A 20,146-nucleotide genomic window follows, 5' to 3' on the forward strand; every position below is an offset into this window, starting at 1 on the left:
CGGTCTACTTGTTCTGCTTTTACTCGTATCCCCTCCTCAACTAATACGTTTTCTCGGGCTTTGTCTGAATCCTCTCTACTTTTCTCTGCTTTTCTGAGTGCTTTCTCTGTCCGTCTGTGTGATTCTTTACGCCATAATTCAATGGCATCTTTCTGTGACTGTCTGGCTTTCTTTTTCCATAATGCTTCTTCTACTCTCATGATGCAATCGGCATCCCATGTCCCAGCAGCGGGCCATCTCTGATTCTCTGCTAAATCTTTGGTGTAATCCACCCACAAATCGAGATATAATACCGCATCTAAGCCTTGTTTGTGGTACATAAAGTACCCTGGAGTGTCCCTAGGTGGAATGGGAACAGCTTCCTCTAGTATCCCTTTTCTAGATCCTATCTGTCTTACTTTGGAAAACAGCGGCATGTTTCAGCCGTGCTACTTGATACTTGAAACTTACTTGGACTTGGACACAATTAATACAATATACACAATAATGTAGATCGAACAATCACTCATACCACGACATTAAAACACATTTAAACATTTTGAAAACGAACAACAATAACCAGAATAAAACTAGCTACCTGCATACTCGATATACTGCTAAACAGTACAGATACACCGCTAAACAGTGCAGACCGGGTCTGTGTACCCAAACCCGTTTTGACCGGACACAAATTAATGCACCCGTCTAGATGCGTCCCCAGCAACGGTACTCACCGGGAAGCACGGAAACGGAAGGCCTCGGAAACGCGATACTGGACTGGACCGGACTGGACTCGACTCGACTCGTGACGTAGGCACTTCGGAACTTCGGAACTGGTGGGCCTCTGAATACCTCGGACTTTGCTCTCTCAGCTAGGCTCTGGTCGGGATCCTCCGCACTCCTCACCGCCTCGTCTGGGTGTCGATCGCAGCCTCAGTCACCTCCGTTGGCCTGAGGGAGATACAGGAAATCCTGCGGGTACGCGTAGTTGTCCGTCCGGCTGTGGCAGGGGACCGGGCCTGCAACGCACCGCCGGCGCGTAAGGTGGGGGAGGGTCCCTGTTCGGGCGCCAATTATGTGGTAAATTTAAATTACCTATACTTAATTTATGCGGTAAAGTTCAATAAGAATAACTCAGTCAAAAATAAGAGGCAGAATCCGGGGCATTTGAGTTTTGTAAAAGGTTTTATTCCTTAAAAAGGAATTGGTTCGAACCAGGTATCATGTTCCATCACCACAAGGGTTCAGGAAGGGAATGGACATGGACATGTACAATGATTTATTAACAGAACATCATATATATAGTCAATGCATTACAGTAGTGATAGATGCAGAAGGCGTAACAGCTGAGAGAAACGTGATAAGAACACATGTACGTAACAGAAGGCGTGCATGAGGGCGTACACGGAGGTGTGTGTTAGACAACGTCACATGAAACGTATCATAGGTGGGTGGATCCATAGGAGAATCCTGCAGTGTCAGCAGAAATACATGGCAGAGATGCGCGCGCAGCAGCATGACGTGTGATTGACGTGGAACTGGAGGGTGAAGGGGACTTGACATTTAGCCCTACATGAGGAGACAGAAGTTTGGGGTGTCAGAACAACCTAATCCCAAATCATATCTAATATCTTGTGTTTGAGGAACTGTTTTATCTAGAAGGAAAGGTCTCTCGGGCAGAGGCTATTCTATACTGACTGCTAGTGCGTGCATATGCGGCTACGTGTCTACATGAGATGCGAGGGGCCATGGGCCTACCATGGTAACAGGAGCTATGAATTACTTGCATGGAGACAGTGAGGCCGGGCCCTTTGCTCTGCAGCTGGGAAGGATGTTTTCCTAAACTACTAGACAGGAATGTATTTTTCGAGGAGCGAAGCAGATAACTTGAAGGCTGATTACAGTCTTGGCAGGCAAGCAGGCCGAGCCAGGCACCGCTCGCCGCACAGGGAGTAAGGCAGAGGTCAGGAAGTATCAGACTGTAGTTTTCAGAAACAGAAGGCAGAAAGGGCTCGATGGCAGGAATCAGGGCCTAACTCACCAGAGCTAGAAAAACATGAAGGTGCACCATATAAAGACGTTGGCAAGGCACACTTAGGAACCGAATATCCGACCCATTCATGGTGGATCTGAAAGAGGACATGTTAACGTTGGACGCAAATGCATTTGCGTCTTCATAGCTGGAAGTGGAGGGAACATACATGTACTTAAAGCACGTACATGGAGCCGGTGGGGTCTACGATAGGGGACACAATTGACCATAAAAATTCATATTACCTCAAAAGTCTCATCTAAAGCCTTCCAACCAACAAACTTATCTGGGAGTCTCGATAGACGCTCACAAAGATATAGCCTCTACCAATACAGCTAGAATTCACAGTATTCAGTCCCTTCTTACTCAATTTCATCCCAACCAATCACTGCCAGTAAAAGTATTCATGCAACTACTAGGGATGATGGTGTCTTGCATTATAATTATTCCCCACACAATACTTCACATCCGTCCCCTTCAAGAATGCTTAGCAAGTCAGTGGAACCAATCTCAGGGACAGTTGACCAATCTAGTGTTGGTAGATGGCCGCAACCATCGCTCTCTGCAGTGGTGGAACCCACAAAATATATCCAAAGGATGGCCCTTTCTCGACCCTGTTCCACAAACAGTGCTATCAGCAGACACATCGCTCACTGGTTGGGGCGCTCACCTACAAAGTTACACAATCAAAGGATTATGGAATCTAAAGTACAAGAGCCTCCATATAAAGCACCTAGAGCTACTAGCAGTGTTTGTAGCGCTCAAAGACTTTCAAACTCACCTAATAGGCAAAACTGTCTTAGTCCGCATAGACAACATGACAGCTATGTGTTATATACAAAAACACATGGGACACTCTCTCCAACTGTCACGGCTAGCACAAGCCATTTGTAAATGGGCCATACATCACAAAATGTATCTCCTAGCAGAACATCTTCCAGGAGTAAACAATCAAATTGCAGACCTTCTCAGCAGACAGAGACAGCAAATCCACGAGTGGGAACTTCATCCCCAAACTCTTCTTCCCTACTTTCAGGAATGGGGATTTCCTCACATAGACCTGTTCGCCACAGCTCAAAACGCAAAATGCCCAAGCTTCGCCTCCATGTTTCCACACCCGCTCTCTGTAGGCAATGCCTTATGGATGAACAGGTCAGGGTTATTTGCCTATGCTTTTCCACCTCTCCCACTCATTACAGTGGTAGTTCAGAAACTCAGACAATCCTCCCTCAAACTCATTCTCATAGAACGTCAGCTTTGGTTCACCACCCTGCTGGAGCTCTCAGTAGTTCCACACCAGAAGCTGCATCTCAACTCCAGTCTCCTCACTCAGAGCCATGGAGAAATCCGGCATCCCAAGGAACTCAACCTAGCGATTTGGCTCCTGATGTCATAGAGTTTGGTTATTTATAATTACCACCATACTGTATGAATATCCTAAAGGAGACTAGGAAACTACAACTAGGGCATGTTATGCAGCAAAGTGGAAGTGATTTGTTATATACTATAACAATATCAATCCCCTTGATGCTTCAGTGCCAAACATCATCTGTTATCTCTACACTTACAGCAATCTGAATTCGCCTACACGCCCATTCGATCGCATTTAGCAGCAGTAGTTGTATACTTACAAAACAGACAACACTTATCTCTATTCAGAGTATTTGTATGTGTATTTTGGTATTTGTAGAGCGCGACTATCGCTCCGGAAGGAGCATCCTGGCGCTAGAGTACCAGTGAGTAAAGCCTTTATGGAAGGACTAAAAAGAGTAAAACCACCAAGAGATCCACCTGCACCAGTAAGGAACTTAAAAATAGTCTTTGCAAGGCTAATGGATCCATCTTTTGATCCAATGCACAAGTCTCAACTACAATTTCTCTCATGGAAAGTTGCCTTTCTTATTGCAATCACTTCCTTAAGGAGAGTTGGTGAACTACAGGAACTAACTGTACAAGAGCCTTTCTTTCAACTTCACAAAGACAAAGTGGTTCTTTGAACCACTCCCAAATTTCTCCCTAAGTGGTTTCTGCTTTTCACATCAATCAATTAGTTGAGTTAACCGTGTTCTTTCCTCAACCTGATTCTGTAGCAGAACGAGCCCTACACACACTAGATTTTAAATTATCTCTACTATATTATGTGGAAAGAACAAAAGATTTCCATAAGACAAAACAGCTCTGTGTTGTTTTTTCGCCACCACACAAAGGCAATTCCATTTCTAAATCAGGCATTGCAAGATGGATTGTGAAATGTATCCAAACATGTTATCTGAAGCGGAAAGAACCATGACCATACCTGCTACAGCGCATTCCACCCCAAAATATGGCCTACTATCGCTTTCTTAGGAAATATTCCCCTAGCTGACATCTGTAAGGTAGCAACATGGTCTACACTGCACACAGTCACCAAACACTATTGTGTAGATGTGTTAGCAAGGTAAAAATCGTATGTAGGCCAGGCAGGACTTAAAACACTTTTTCAAACAACTGCAACAGCTATAGGTTAGCCACCGCTTTGGGAGTTTACTGCTCTATAGTCTATGCAAAGCATGTGATCTACAGCTCACATGCCTCGAACGGATAATGTTACTTACCCAGTAAGCATCTGTTCTTGGCATGTAGAGCTGTAGATTCACATGCGCCCAACCACCTCCCCGGGTACCTATACCTGTTGCAGTTTTCTTACTTTACATACATACGCATCAACATCTCTATTCTACCTTCACTAACTCCATTCTCACAATCTGTGGGAAAACAATCTAACAATGGAGTCGATGCCCATGAGCATCATCTCCGAAAGGAGGAGTCACTTACCTTGTGACTGGAAAGACTTCTTAGAAGAAAAACAATTTTGCAAACATCCGGACCTAACACTAGATGGCAGGAGTAGGCAAAGCATGTGAATCTACAGCTCTCCATGCCAAGAACTGATGTTTACTGGTAAGTTACATTATCCTTCCCCTATATATTCTGTGTAGTAACATCCAGGGTCCTTTTAGTGTGAATGAAAAATTATCTCTGTCTTGGCTTTATTAATTGTATACCCACTTAGAGTCTGGAATAGAGAGAAGATTTCTAATACTCTCTCCTGAACTTTCTTCTTTGGGCTCAGAATCAACATAATATGGTCAGCACATAACTTAATCCTAGCCATTTAGTAGATAGGGACCTGGCTAGGGCTAATGGTTCAGTAGGAAAATCAAAGAGCAAAGGGGAAAGTGAACAGCCTTGCCTTGTCCCTCGCAGAGCCTTAAGCACTCCAATTTCTGATGAATTTTAGATTGATTTGGCCTCTACCTTCTAGTACATATTGATTTGGCCTCTACCTTCTAGTACATATTCTTGATAAACCCCCTAATCTGGGTGGAGAGTCCAGATATCTCAAAGATACATAAGGTCAAATGCCTTCTCTCCTTCTTGTAGAAAAATTGTAGCTGGAAAGTGATTCCTAGCAAATACATCTAGGGCCTCTATTGAATAATTTACATTTGTGCACCACAGACAGTCTGCCATAAAATTATTTTGATCTGTATGAATTTATTTTGAGCCCGCTTTAATGAACTTGTTCCCTAATAACTTCCTAATAATTTTATGGTCCGAATTTAAAAGAGTAATATGGTGATATGAATTTGTGTCCTCTGGATCCCTGCCTTTTTTAAAAAATAAATGGAGCACATTTGTTGTACCAAAGTACGGGGGATATACCTCCTTTTAAGTAGAATTGGCTACCTCCAGTATGTGAAGATTTAAGAGATCTGCAAAAGCCATCTGGTCCACACTTTTTATTCCTCAGTAAATTGTGCAAGACATCCTCAAGCTTCTTTAAAGGGAAGCTAGTGACCATAAACATACTATCCTCTTCTGAAATTATAGTGATTGTGTTTTGGGCTAAACAAGTGCTTTAATTAATGTATATCAATGCTAGGGGATGTGTTATATATATTTTACTAAAATGATCTAAATAAAATAGTCCATTTCCTCCTCTGAAATGCACCAAGCCCCTGTTCTTGGACATTTGAAGGTGCTGAAAGTGCTATTTGAAATCCACTTCTGGACTTGCCACGCTATGAACCTCCCCGCCATGAACCTCCCTGCCTAATGACTTTCCACATATATCTTTTGTAAATAGAATTTTTCAAAATTATTTTTACCATAGTCATACTCAAGTAAATCGCCTTTCGTGCTTTCCAGCACTTTTCTATTCCCAGCTGAGTTATAAACTCAAAATCCCTTATAATCACTTATAATTGGGTTCTCCAAATTAACCTCTCTTTCTTTGCGGCCTTAGTTACAGCTATATCTCTGGAGAATATTTGTGTGCAAAGGGACACCTTAATTGTGTCCCAAATCATAATCACAGATGCTGTGCCCTTTTTCTGTCAGTTTGAGTTGTGCATCTCCATTCAAACCCAACGACCAAATACTTATCTTCCAAGTACATTTTGATGAAATCATATCTCCTGTTTATAGGTGCTCTTTCCCTTCCTGAAGTTCAAGCGCTGAGTGATCGGAAAATGTGTTAATCTCTCAAATTGAATATTAAACTCAGAAGTAGTCTGTGTGTAGCTGTTTCAAACCTGACCAAGGTGCAGAGGAACTCCTTATGCAGGAAGCAACCCTACGTGTCTTCAGAATCTTAGGTTTGCGCTGCCTCTTATTACATATTGTAGAATCCATACCTAGATCTTGTAAAAAAAATAAAAAATCTCCAATGATGATTTATCCTGGTATCATACAAAGTGATTGAAATAATTTAATAAATTGGCCAGGATCATTGGGCCACACAAATTAACCAACAGTAGCCATTTATAATTAATTGTACCATTCACACAGTGCGACTGCACTTCCCTATCAATCTGCCAAATGTGGATCTCAGCCTTTACATTTTTAGTAATGGAGGTAGCTACCCCCGAGGGAAAACATTTAAATCCAACCCATGATTTAAACTTGGTGAACTTTTATAAATTATTGGAGGCAGTATGAGTTTTGTGTACAAAAACACAACTGTTGAATTGTGCCCCTTCACCCAGGTTTCATTGTTTAGACCATTGATGTTTCATGAAAACATACTCAGCATTTCATTCCATCCTATTGCGGGGCAGATAGATCACTGGATAGCACTACCTTTATCAATTGCTGGTCAAATACAGATCATCAAGATGGTAGTTCTGCCACGGTTTTTATATTTGTTTTTAAACATTCCCATCCCGCTTACTGTCACTTTTTTGTAATACTCTTCTAAGCATGCTAACGCAGCTGATGGGGTCTTCGGTGTACATGACTCTTATTTATATTATTAGGGAGCGCAGGCACACTACGCTTATTTCTGGTACCATTCAGATGCGCAACTGCAATTTCTGAGGCGTTCCCACACACAGACTCGTCCTTACCCTCTATCCTCTATTCTACCGTGAGGCCTTGCGAGGACTCTGGCGGAGATCCATACATTGCAAACTACATGCTCGGCCTTGGGACGCCTTAGCAAATTCTTGAAGGCTGATCACTTGTATTCTCCACACTTGCCGCTCCTGGACAATCCATTGATACCCCCTACTACTGAAACTTTAACAAAACATTCACTCATTCGTTGTCCGCTTCAGACCATGGACAACATGTTCAGGGACAGTCGGATGCGCTCGGTGGCAGATTTGTGACCTATCCCCACTGGATCGCTTCCTGGTGCACAGAACATGTATGTTGCTGGCTGCTGCGAGCTGCTCTCTGGCTGTGGAAACCCCAGTGTTACCACCGCTCACCACTATAATCACATCACCTGACGGCACACACCTAGCTTCCGAACTGTATCATCTTGCACAAGCACTACGTACGGTGGTGGTTGGGGCGAGGGCAGCTTGGGAGGGCGATCTGGCGCACCCTCTGACTGATGAAATTTGGACCTTTTGCTATAAGCAAACACGTTATTAGCTAAAGCTTTTACATTTTAAATACATACATAGAATTTACATCACCACTGTGCTGCTCCCGAAGATGGACCAAAGTAAGCCGGACACTTGTCAGAAATGAGCAGCAGTGCATGCTGATTTTATCCATTTTGCGTGGAATTGCCCGCCAGTTCTGGCCTTTTGGGAGGTGGTGTTTGGACACCTAGAGCTTATGGTCGAATCTGAACTCATGCTCTCGCAGCTGCTGGCCCTGCTGGGTTTTGTTCTTCCACTGGGGGCTGGAATCAGACGATTTACCGCAATCGCACTGTTGTCGGCCAAGAGACAAGTCTCTTTACATAGGGGCAACACTGCACCCCGCTGGTAAAAGCCTGGCTGCAGGATCTGATGTACTGCGACATCACCAGTGATATTTATGCTTCCCTGTTGCCCCCTGTCTCCCGCCCTAAAAACATTTGGCAGCCACTCCGCTTTTATTTACAACTCCACCCTGAGCTTACTGATTGATGGGTCCCTTTTGTAAGAAGTAACCACTGTGGCAGCTTGCGATTTGTCTTCCATTCAGTGCTTAAGATTTTACTACTGTGTGTACCTCCAAGGTTGTTTAAATGTTGTCTTTATTTGATTAAATTTTCTCTGTCACGCCATTTTCAATGTGATATGTATGTTTATAATTGATGATATCAAGCTTTATACTTTTCATACCTCGGATGTTGTATGCTCTCGAAAAATTCAATTAAAAAGTATATAGTTTTTTAAAACATCCTAAGCGCTCCCATATGGAAACCCACAGGGCACTGTGTACCTTTGAAGTGCATAAAGTGCTATATAAGGTCCCATACAAGGTGCTACTATGCCTGCACCTAACTCTAAAGTACATATCACATAAAGAGTGCTGTGCAGACAAACATATCCAGAGCATTCTAGTGCAAACCTGCATAGCCTTTTAAATTTTAAGCTCCCAATAAAAACCAATACATTAAAGCAATTCATACAGGATAAAACAGTCAAAGAAAAAAAAGAGAAAGATGTACTGAGTGTCCGAAACATGTCACGTAAGTGTATATATATATATATATTCACAGAAAAAACCATAGGTTATAGTGGATATATAGTTAGGAATTTGCATTTACAAAACCTTGAAAATTCAATGAAAAAACCATTGGTTTTAGGCCATATATAGTTAGGGATTTGCATTTACAAAACCTTATTTTACTCGCATAAAACCATTGAAATTCCATATATAGTTATAAGCGCTAACTATATATCGCGCACCCGCAATCCACTGCTGATGATGTCACATATTACATCATTCATGACATGGTTAGTGACATCACTGATGACATCACTGATGACATCTCAAATGACATCATCCAGTGACTGTATGTTTCTGTAAAGTTAAAATATCTCTTACATATTGAAGAATGAGTGGATATATAAGTGTCTGGATGAAGGATTTAGTAGGTGCATGACTGACTATATGAGTGAGTGATTAAATGTGTCTCACTGAGTGCATGGGTTAATGACTAAACTGTCTCAATTTGTGCATCATTATGTCTGTTGTTCTGCAAACTGTTCCATGTGTTGATAAGTAGCTATATGAGTAACTATATGGGTTATTGATTGGTTGCCCAAGTATTTGTATGGGATACTGAGTGAGTGTGTGTGGGTAGCTGGGAGGTGTGTGACTCTGTGCATAGATGTGTGAGCAGTTGATTCACTAGATGTATGGTTTCAAAAGTGCATGTGGAAACAGCTGTATGGGCGGTTGACTGTGTGCATGAGTGTATTGGTGAGTGAATGGATATCTCAGTGCTACATGTCAAAGTAAGTACATATGTAAAACACAGTACATGTGAGAGTTGACATATATAAATAACTGTGCATAAGAGCCAGTGAATGTGTGAGTGGCTGTATGGATCATTGTGAACTTGTATCAGGGATTGTATAAGAGAGTAAATATGTGTTAGTATATGTTTGAATAAGTAAAGTTTGTATAACTGTATATTTGAGGAAATGGAGGTGTGATTGATTCTTTGCATGACTGACTAGGTGTGTGAGTAACTCCATGGATGAGTGACAGTCTGTGAGTGTCTGTTTACACTGATTGTATCTAAGGTTATATTAGAGTCTGAAGAGGTTCATCGTATTATCACATGAATGATATCATCAGTGATGTTATCAGTCATGTCAAATGAGATGTTTTCAGTGATGTCATCAGTGATGTCATTTGAGATGTCATCAGTGATGTCATCAGTGATGTCACTAACCATGTCATGAATGATGTAATATGTGACATCATCAGCAGTGGATTGCGGGTGCGCGATATATAGTTAGCGCTTATAACTATATATGGAATTTCAATGGTTTTATGCGAGTAAAATAAGGTTTTGTAAATGCAAATCCCTAACTATATATGGCCTAAAACCAATGGTTTTTTCATTGAATTTTCAAGGTTTTGTAAATGCAAATTCCTAACTATATATCCACTATAACCTATGGTTTTTTCTGTGAATTTCATTGGTTTTTTAATAGCAAATATGAAAAGCTTAAAAATGTAAAGTACGTGATAAATAAAAACATTTTCGTATTTATGCACGCTGATGTGCTTTGAACGCTGCACCCCCCCCCCCCTCCCCTCTTTTGTCTTAGTAGTATTCTCTCTTTGCAGATACTGAAGGGTACTTAACGCAGGCCTTTACCCCCGTTGTAATCCGTCGTGGCTGCTTGTCTCTCCATTTGCTTGATTGTTGTCCAAGCATTTACTGTTTTAGAATTGGTTCTCTTTGGATCATTCTCTATTTACAAACAAGCACAAAGTCGCAATACTCTGTTTAGTCTTTGCAGATAGTGAAAAATCGTGTAAAAAAAATAAAAGTAATCGAGCAAAATCAGTAGACCACTAATTGGATCTCTTTTTGACCTCGCTAAAATAGAAATATTAGGAACAACCCTTCATGAGAAATACGAAAATAGTGAGATGAACTGAGCTCCACACCATGAGGGCTGCAAGACAGCTCGGCTCCATCACCCATCCCGCACAAAATAACGACAAACCGTATGCAAATATTAAAAATATAGACAACACACCAGCAAAGAAACAGGGTAAAACATTTTATTAAAAAACTATTTACATAACGTTGGTTTATAAGATGATGTCAGTAGTGGACCGATGTGTGAATAGATCGAAAGCAGCACAAGGCTCCAAGATCCGGATGGCAAGCTCCTGGATGTTGGGTGCCATAGTTTAGAGTTCTGAATTTGAGCCTTTTTGAATGTCTGTGCTTTGTTGAATCAAATTTGCGGCTTGACACAAAGCTGACTCAAGCGTTGCTACTGATGCTATGCAGACCAAAACTGGTTTTCAGTTTGTACATTTTTCTAGATTTTTAATCCAAGTTTGGTTGACTTTGTAGAACGATGGCTTCAAATTTTCAACATACGGTGTGGTGGCGCTGACTGGGAGGGGGCGCTTCGCTCCTGCCCCCTCCCCAAGTAAGATTTTCATACGTGAAAGTACGTTAATGGTTTTGGTCCCTGAGATGCTTCGATGTCACTGCCATTCTCAAATAGCATAAGTTCTGGATGTTGGGTGCCATAGTTAAGAGTTCTGAGCAGCGCTTGTAACACTGTCTGAAGCTTATTTCCACCTACTGCAGCTTCACTATTCTCAAAGTAAGTGAATGTCGTTTGTGGACCTGACTGCATTAGAAAACAATGTGATATGTTACCTTCCTTGACGGAGGCCCCTGAGGGGCGGTGTGATGGCCATGGACTCGGAGAAGACGCTTGGCTCCGACACCCTCCCCAAGTCTTATAGCACTGGTGTAGCCTGAGATTGCCCCCGACATAGGCGGCCGGCTCCCGGGATCCGGCGGAACTTTTTGCCTTTTGATGACTCTTCAATTCTGAACCTTGTCCCATCCAGCTGAGTTGCGCCCACTCTTGCGGCTACAGCGTCTTGCCCACCATCCAGCTGAATTGCGCCCACTCTTGCGGTGCAGCGATAGGCGACTGCCACAGGACTCTCAAAATGGCGGCCGGCTCTTCGGTTTTGGGCCTGGTCCACTAAAATGGCCCTGGGACACCTTTGAACTCGGACGCTTCCCTGATAGGGCTTGGGTCCCATTCTCGAAAAGCGTCCCCTCAGCCGTGAAGATTCTACAAAAGTCTTGGGGGCCTCCGACTCCCGCAGGCTTCTGGTGGGGAGCGGCTGCCATGATTGCTCGTGGAATGGCCACGACGGAGCTACGAGATGGTAGTGGTCTCATGCTGACGCCAGCTTTAGTCTGAAACATCCAGAAACACTGTAGACTACCAATTCGATCAGTTCCGGTAGCGCCCCAACATGACCCGGAAGAGAAGAACTTGCCCTCCCCTCTTTGACTGATGGTTCTTGTTGCCTGTCCCCTCTGTTGTCATTTAACAGAACTTTTTGGACTGCTGAAAGGAGTTGTGTTCCGAACGCTGGTTGGTGGAGACATTTTGACTATATTCTTGACCTACGTTGTCGCGTAATGCGTTATATGACACGCCGCGTTACCGCACCCGGAAGTGATCCGCGGCGCGGCGCGCAGCGCGCAACGTAAGCATAACAGGACATGTGACTTGTTAATAAAACTTTTCATTGGTTCATTTTACTTTTGTTAATTTAATGATGAAAAGCTTGGTCATATGACCTAAAAATTACGCTTTTTATTGTTTTCGAACAATATTTTTTTTTCAAACATATGTTATAATATTCCAGGCTAATGTACTTTCCCGGAAAATTTACAACTGTCTTGTAAGTAAAATATATTCCTTTTTCGAGAAAAAGGGCGTTTCTTCCTTCCATAACGGAGCCGTTGAGTAAAAGAGATTCGGCCTGCTATCTTAGTCGCCGATACGCCTGATTATCAGATTCTTATCGATCACTTTATATTGCAGACATGAAAAACACAACTGCCCTTAAGCATTTATCTTTACTGCGTTCCTACATATTATACCTTTTATCCGTCATGTAATTGGACTGCTTTATTTCACTTGCCTTTACTGATTCGAAAACAGTGACTAAAAGTAAAAACTTTACCAATGTAAATACTACTACCGTGTTTTGTTTTAAAAACCTTTATTGTGAAAATGTCAGTATACAAATACGGGCCTATAACCACGTGGGCCGGCCACGGAGCAAACTGAAATCGTATATGATGAGGAGACATTTACACTGTAGAAGAACGTAACGAGCGGGCCATTAGGTTGCAAGAACAAAGGTGTCTAACAGTTGCGGAATCGGTGGACATACATTTTGTAATTAAAATACGATACAGCCACTTACAATAACATTTTCTAGATATACATTTGCGGGCAAGGAGTTACGAGTCCCATTTATACCGGCGCCATTTTGGGCGAGGCCGGGCAGGTCCAAGATATAGTCAAAATGTCTCCACCAACCATCGGCCAGACCAGAACCCCTTTCGGCCCTTTATGCTACAAGATGGTGTCTTCCATTCAGAAAATAGTGTTGGCAGCATTTTGAAAGGAAACAGAAACAGCCATTCTCCTAGTGAGTTTCACATTGTTACATTTAGGAAGAATGTTGAAGAGTAGTATGTGGAAAATCTGAAGCCATTTTTCTACAAACTCTCAATCAGACTTGGATGGAAAAAAAAAACCTGAAGAATGTACAAACTGAAAACCAATTTTTGTCTGTATAGCATCAACAGTAACGCTTGAGTCAGCTTTGTGTCAAGCCGCCATTTTCATTCAATCAATAGCGTCCCGCTGCACACATTCAGGGACCTGGACGTGTCTTCAGATGAAACGGATTGTAGGAAAAGAAGCAGAAAGGAAAAGGAAAAAAGTTCCGCCGCACCTCGGGAGCCGGCCGCCTATGTCATGTGCCACCTTTGGCCACACCAGGGCAATAGTGAAGCTGCAGCAGGTGCAAATAAGCTTCAGACAGTCTTACAAGCACTGCTCAGAACTCTCAACTGAGGCACTCAACATCCAGGACTTGCCATTCGGATCTTGGCGCCTTGTGCTGGTTCCGACCTATTCACACATCAGTCCACTACTGACATCACCTCATAAGCCAACGGGGCACCCCACGCCGACTTTCGGCGCAGCATTGTAGGATGGCCACACCAGTGCGGCCACTTGCTGGACACCACCTCGGTGCCATCCGGATCTCGGCGCGTTCGAGTCACTGTGCCGGAAGAGTGACCGGAACTCAGCTGAACACGCCGTCTTTCGGCGCAGCATTGTAGGATGGCCACACCAGTATGGCAATTTGCTGGACACCACCTCGGTGCCATCCGGATCTCGGCGCGTTCGAGTCACTGTGCCGGAAGAGTTTCCGCAACTCAGCTGGACACGCCGTCTTTCGGCGCAGCATTGTAGGATGGCCACACCAGTGCAGCAATTTGCTGGACACCACCTCGGTGCCATCCGGATCTCGGCGCGTTCGAGTCACTGTACCGCAACAGTGACCGCAACTCAGCTGGACACGCCGTCTTTCGGCGCAGCATTGTAGGATGGCCACACCAGTGCGGCAATTTGCTGGACACCACCTCAGTGCCATCCGGATCTCGGCGCGTTCGAGTCACTGTACCGCAACAGTGACCGCAACTCAGCTGGACACGCCGTCTTTCGGCGCAGCATTGTAGGATGGCCACACCAGTGCGGCAATTTGCTGGACACCACCTCGGTGCCATCCGAATCTCGGCGCGTTGTGCTGCCTTCGGCCTATTCGCACATCGGTCCGCTACTGACGCCGCCTCACGTGCCAACGGATTTTCTACGCTTTTTGTAGCCCTATGCCGCATAACAGGTCATGTGACTTGTTTATAAAACTTTTCATTGGTTCATTTTACTTTTGGTTTCCTAAAGATGGAAGGCTTGGTCATATGACCTAAAAATAACACTTTTCATTGGTTTAGAACATTTTTTTTTCCCAAACGATGAAAGCCCCACCTTGTTTCTGGATCATTCAGACTGAAGCTGGCGTCAGCATGAGAGCACCACCATCTCGTGGCTCCGTCGTGGTCATTCCGCGAGCAATCATGGCAGCCGCTCCCCACCGGAAGCCTGCGGGAGTCGGGGGCCCCCAAGACTTTTGTAGAATCTTCACGGCTGAGGGGACGCTTTTCGAGAATGGAGCCCAAGCCCTAGCAGGCAAGCGTCCGAGTTCCAAGGTGTCCCAGGGCCATTTCAGTGGACCAGGCCCAAAACCGAGGAGCCGTCCGCCATTTTAAGAGCCATGTTGCAGCCGCCTATCGCTGCACTGCAAGAGTGGGAGCAACTCAACAACATGGTGAGCGAGACGCTGTAGCCGCAAGAGCGGGCGCAACTCAGCTAGATGGCCGCCACCTGGGGAGGCCCGTTCACGCCGCCTCCCCCACGCCCGGGCCGCCGCACGCCAATTTTCGGAGCAGCATTGTAGGATACCAAAACCAGTGCGGCAGTTTACTGGACATCACCTGGGTGCCTGTCGTACATGTTGTGCCAGCCATGTGACACTGGACACAGTCCCATCAACATCTCAACGCGTTCTGCTGCCTTGGGACTATTCGCACAACAGACCGCTACTGACGAGGCCTCCCCCCGCACCACCCGGGACGCCCCACGCTGTTTTTCTGTGCTGCATTGTAGGATCCCAAAACCAGTGCGGCACCCAGGCGACATCACCTGGGTGCCGTCCAGAACTCTGCACGTTGTGCTGCCTTGGGACTATTCGCACAAAAGACAGCTTCTAACCATTGTTGCTTTTTGTGTTGAAAAATGTTTAAATGTTTTTAGTTTTTGTTCCGTTCGTTATAGTTAATAGTTAATAAAGTTTTATAATCTTACTTTGTTGGAGTGTTATCTATTTTTTTTAAAACGGGTGAATGGGGCCTTGAATCGGGTTATTGTCATGTGTGGGCTTTGGAAGTGTGCTGCTGCAGGATCGGACATTTCAAACTCAAATGCACGTTCTTTTTCTTACCTTTCCGAAGCATGGAGCGCAATAGCAGGCAGAGAAAGGGTGATGCACGTGTTGAACACTACCTGACCTGGCAAGTTGCTGGCAGTGCCCCCCCGCCCGCTCCTAAAAGAGGGCACACACACACCGCCGCCCCGAGTACTTCACAAATCTTTAAAAGACCATGCGCTTGTTCATGAGGCTTAAATGGTTTATCACCTCTTCTAGAACCCCTGCATCGACCCTCTGACGTTTCCTGGAAAAATTACCATGTAACACAATACCAAGCCCTGTCAGCTGAAACCCCCAAGGAATCGTGGGGCATATTATCAAGGGGGTTTATCTCCGCTTTTTTGGCTTTAAAAGCCATGAAAGCGGAGATAAAATTATCTCCCTATTACCAAGCTGTCGCTAACACCAGTTAATGACAGCTAAAAGGAGATAGCGACCATCTTGGGCCCCGCTTTGCATGTCAGTGATACTTATCACTAATGACATGCAAAGTGGCGTACCAAGATGTTAGCGACTGGAAACAGTCCCTAACATCGCTATCTTCTATTACCAACTTTTGGAGATATTCGCGCTAAGCGCGAATATCTCCAAAATCTAACACCTGCCCTGAGCAGTTCTTAGCCATGTTATCCAATGGGAGGTGGATAACATGGCTAAGAGCATTTGCTCGATAATACATGAATATCGCTGACTTTTCTGCGATAATAGCAAGGTTTATCTGCGATAAAAATCGCCGATGTGCGGCGATAATTTTTGTCTCTAAACAAGTTAGAGACAAAAATTATCGCTAGTTGTTCGTAATATGCCCCCGGGTTTTTGCTTGCAGAAATCGGGAGGCGGGAGACTAGCACTGAAATCAGTAGTCACACGCCTGAATCAGGAGGGTTGGCATGTCTGAATTCTCTACAGCTGGGGCCATAAACTACATCCGCAGGGGTAGGTGATAGCCTGGGACCAGCCTGGCATCTAAAATGGCTGCCGTGCACGACAAAATTGTGGCATTGGAAAAAAGGCAAGATGGCGCAGCCGCTGGAAGAGATGTATCAACATATACGAGCCTCCTCAGCCACCCTCAGGAAACATAGGGGATTAGGATACGTCTCCCGCACCCCCTTATACCTAGTAATTTAATTAACGAAGCACAAAATGGCGAATTCCCATTTCGCTACCAGTTTGCGGCCCAGTTCGCGGCCCGTGAAGCGCTTCTACCGTGAAAAATCATTTTTTTTTCTTTTCCCCACGGGACCCTTTAATAACCCCAACAACATTCCTAGGGGGTCAAGAGGGGGATACCTTGCCCCCTTTCATTAAATTCCCCCTTAGTTTTTCACCTCTTCTTCTCTCTCGATCCTACCGAGAGACAAGATGGCGGCCGCTCCGGACTGTCACGCAGCAAAATAAAAAAAAGCTCACGCACAGCCGCTGGAAGAGATGTATCAACATATATCAGCCTCCTCAGCCACCCTCAGGAAACATAGGGGATTAGGATACGTCTCCCGCACCCCCTTATACCTAGTAATTTAATTAACGAAGCACAAAATGGCGAATTCCCGTTTCGCTACCAGTTTGCGGCCCAGTTCGCGGCCCGTGAAGCGCTTCTACCGTGAAAAATCATTTTTTTTTGCTTTTCCCCACGGGACCCTTTAATAACCCCAACAACATTCCTAGGGGGTCAAGAGGGGGATACCTTGCCCCCTTTCATTAAATTCCCCTTTCGTTTTTCACCTCTTCTTCTCTCTCGATCCTACCGAGAGACAAGATGGCGGCCGCTCCGGACTGTTTAGAAGGTTGACAGACACCGGAGAGCCAATCAGCTTTCTGCGCGCAAAGTTCCGATAAGCGAAAAGTAAGCGGACCGGATCGCTGCCCGGAGCGCTGTTACAGATATATATCTTGATTTAAACGTTAATTTCTCAAAATCCACTGAAGCACATATATTGAGACCTAGCAAAGGCACATCGGGCTACCAGTCCCTACAATTTTGCCAAGTTTCGTGCAAATCCATTCAGCCGTTCGAGCTAAAAGTGAGGCCAACCGCCCTATGGAAAACTCAATGTAAAAAACGCGTTTTGGAACCCCCCTTTTTTCTCAGCCCCCCCTTGACGAACCCCCCCCCAAATTTTCAGGGGCTGCTCAGAAACAAAATGTGCCATTTTCCTGAAAATTTCAGCCGATTCCGTCCACAAACGCCAAAGTTATTAGACATAGAATTTTCAGAAATCCCATAGGGAATTAATCCTAACTATATATACCTACTGGCGATAGCCAGTAGGTAATATATATATATATATATATATATATATTTATTTATATACTGAAAAAACCATAGGTTTGACACCAGTTATAGTTACCTGGAAATTTTACTGACATAAAACTATTGAAATTCCCACGTTATAGTTAGTTGGACTCACTATAACCTGCGCGTGCAATGCACTGCTGATGACGTCACATATTACATCACTCATGACATCATTCATGACACCATCCAGTGAATGTGTGTCTTTCTGAAAAATTAATATTAGTGAGTAATGTTTAAATATTTAAATATACTTATTAGTGTTTCACTTTGTGTATAAGTGGCTGCATGGGTTGGTGAGTAGCTACATGTGTATGTATATGGGTTATTAGATGTTTTTCTTAGTATCAGTATGGGTGTCTATATGGTTTGGTGGGGGTATTACTTAGCACATAGATGCATGAGTGACTGACTCTCTGTTTGTATGTGTTTTGAAGACAGCATATGTGCAGGACTGTATGGGTGGATGAGTGTGTATATGTGTATGTTAGTGAGTGAATGACTGTCTCACTAGTGCCTTTATCAGTAACTACATATCTTTTAATCTAGTATATGTGAATATTGATGTATATAAGTGAGTATATGTGAGAGTAAGACATTGTAAGAGTTCCTGTTTAAATAAGTATGTGTTTCTATAAGTGATTGTTTAAGAGAATAAATATGTTTAAATTTCAATAGAAGTAAGGTGGTAGTGTGTGTATAGCTCTATATGCAAATAAATGGATGTTCAATAGTTTATTTGCATGTGTGAGTAACTTTTGGATGACTGTCGGTGTGTAACAGGATGTATAGGTTTATCACTACATATGATGAGTGAGTATATGTATGAGTGACTATATTGAACTGTTTGTGAATGAGTAGATGTGTATATGGATGGTGGAATTACTGAATTGGTTGTTGTAACTGATATGGGTATCTCCATTTTTTTTTAAATTTTATTTTTTATTTTTGAATATGTGTTTCAAGGGTTACATTACAGTGAAAGGAGGTCTGTCACAAGGATGGCCTTGCGAGGACCCTGGCGGAGATCCATACATTGTAAACTACATGCTCGGCCTGGGGACTCCTTTGCAAATTCTTGAAGGCTGATCACTTGTATTCTCCACACTTGCCGCTCCTGGACAATCCATTGATACCCCCTACTACTGAAACTTTAACAAAACATTCACTCATAGGGGGGAGAACATGGCGGCAGTCGGCTGACTGCAGCAGTGCTCCGCTCCGTCTCGGTCCCAGGTGCCTGTTCTTTTGCGTTTTTGACTAGCTGACTCGCTGAGTTATGCGGTTGTTTTGAGCAGGTTTTGCTTACGAATGGAATACTTTTGTTTTTTGGGTCCGTGACAAAGCTCAAACCAAGCTTTTTGTTCTTACCTCGATGTGCCTTGAGCAAGCGGCAAGCTTCGGAGCTCAGGCGGGAGGGCGCGGCAGCTCCGCGGAGTCGATCAGCTGCAACAGCGGAGGTGAGCGCCCTTCCTGAGGCAAGCCCACACCTGAGCTGCTACGTTGGGAGCGAGCCGCCCTGGAGCTCCGCAGAACCAGGCGGATTCGAAGTCTCCGTAGGGACTCCTGCATAAGCGGCTCCTGTTACAATAGCAAGTCGGCGTTTGGAGTTAGTGCATTATCGCCCATAGAGTCTGACGGCTGTTTTGCTCTGCCGCTCACAGGAGCCTCTCATGAGGGCGAAGTTAACGAATTAGCTGCTGGAAGTGAATACCACGCTAAAGAGGCGAAAAACACCAGAAGATATCGAGATTCCACAAGCTTACCTTTGGCACACATGAGCACTGTAGAATCTGCTAGGAAGTTAAGAGGTAAGAGCGCAGCAAAGGGCTTGGTGGGGACCAGTATATCCCGTAAAAAGAGAGCTAAAGGCGCGCTGCAAGTTACTGAGGAGGAGGCTGGCAGGGAGGTTTTTGAGTTAGGAAAAAGCCCTCAAAACGGAGCAAAATTAAACTCAGATCAGGAAACATCTTCTTACCTCTCAA

General features: G+C 44.1%; 1 protein-coding gene across 5 annotated transcripts in view; it reads left to right on the forward strand.

The window, feature by feature from the left end:
• Window positions 1-20,146, forward strand: part of ACOT9 (acyl-CoA thioesterase 9) — a 525,989-nt gene that overhangs the window by 383,316 nt on the left and 122,527 nt on the right. The gene's annotated exons all lie outside the window — the stretch shown is intronic.

Source organism: Lissotriton vulgaris, chromosome 8, assembly GCF_964263255.1.
Source record: "Lissotriton vulgaris chromosome 8, aLisVul1.2, whole genome shotgun sequence".
Lineage (NCBI taxonomy): Eukaryota > Metazoa > Chordata > Amphibia > Caudata > Salamandridae > Lissotriton > Lissotriton vulgaris.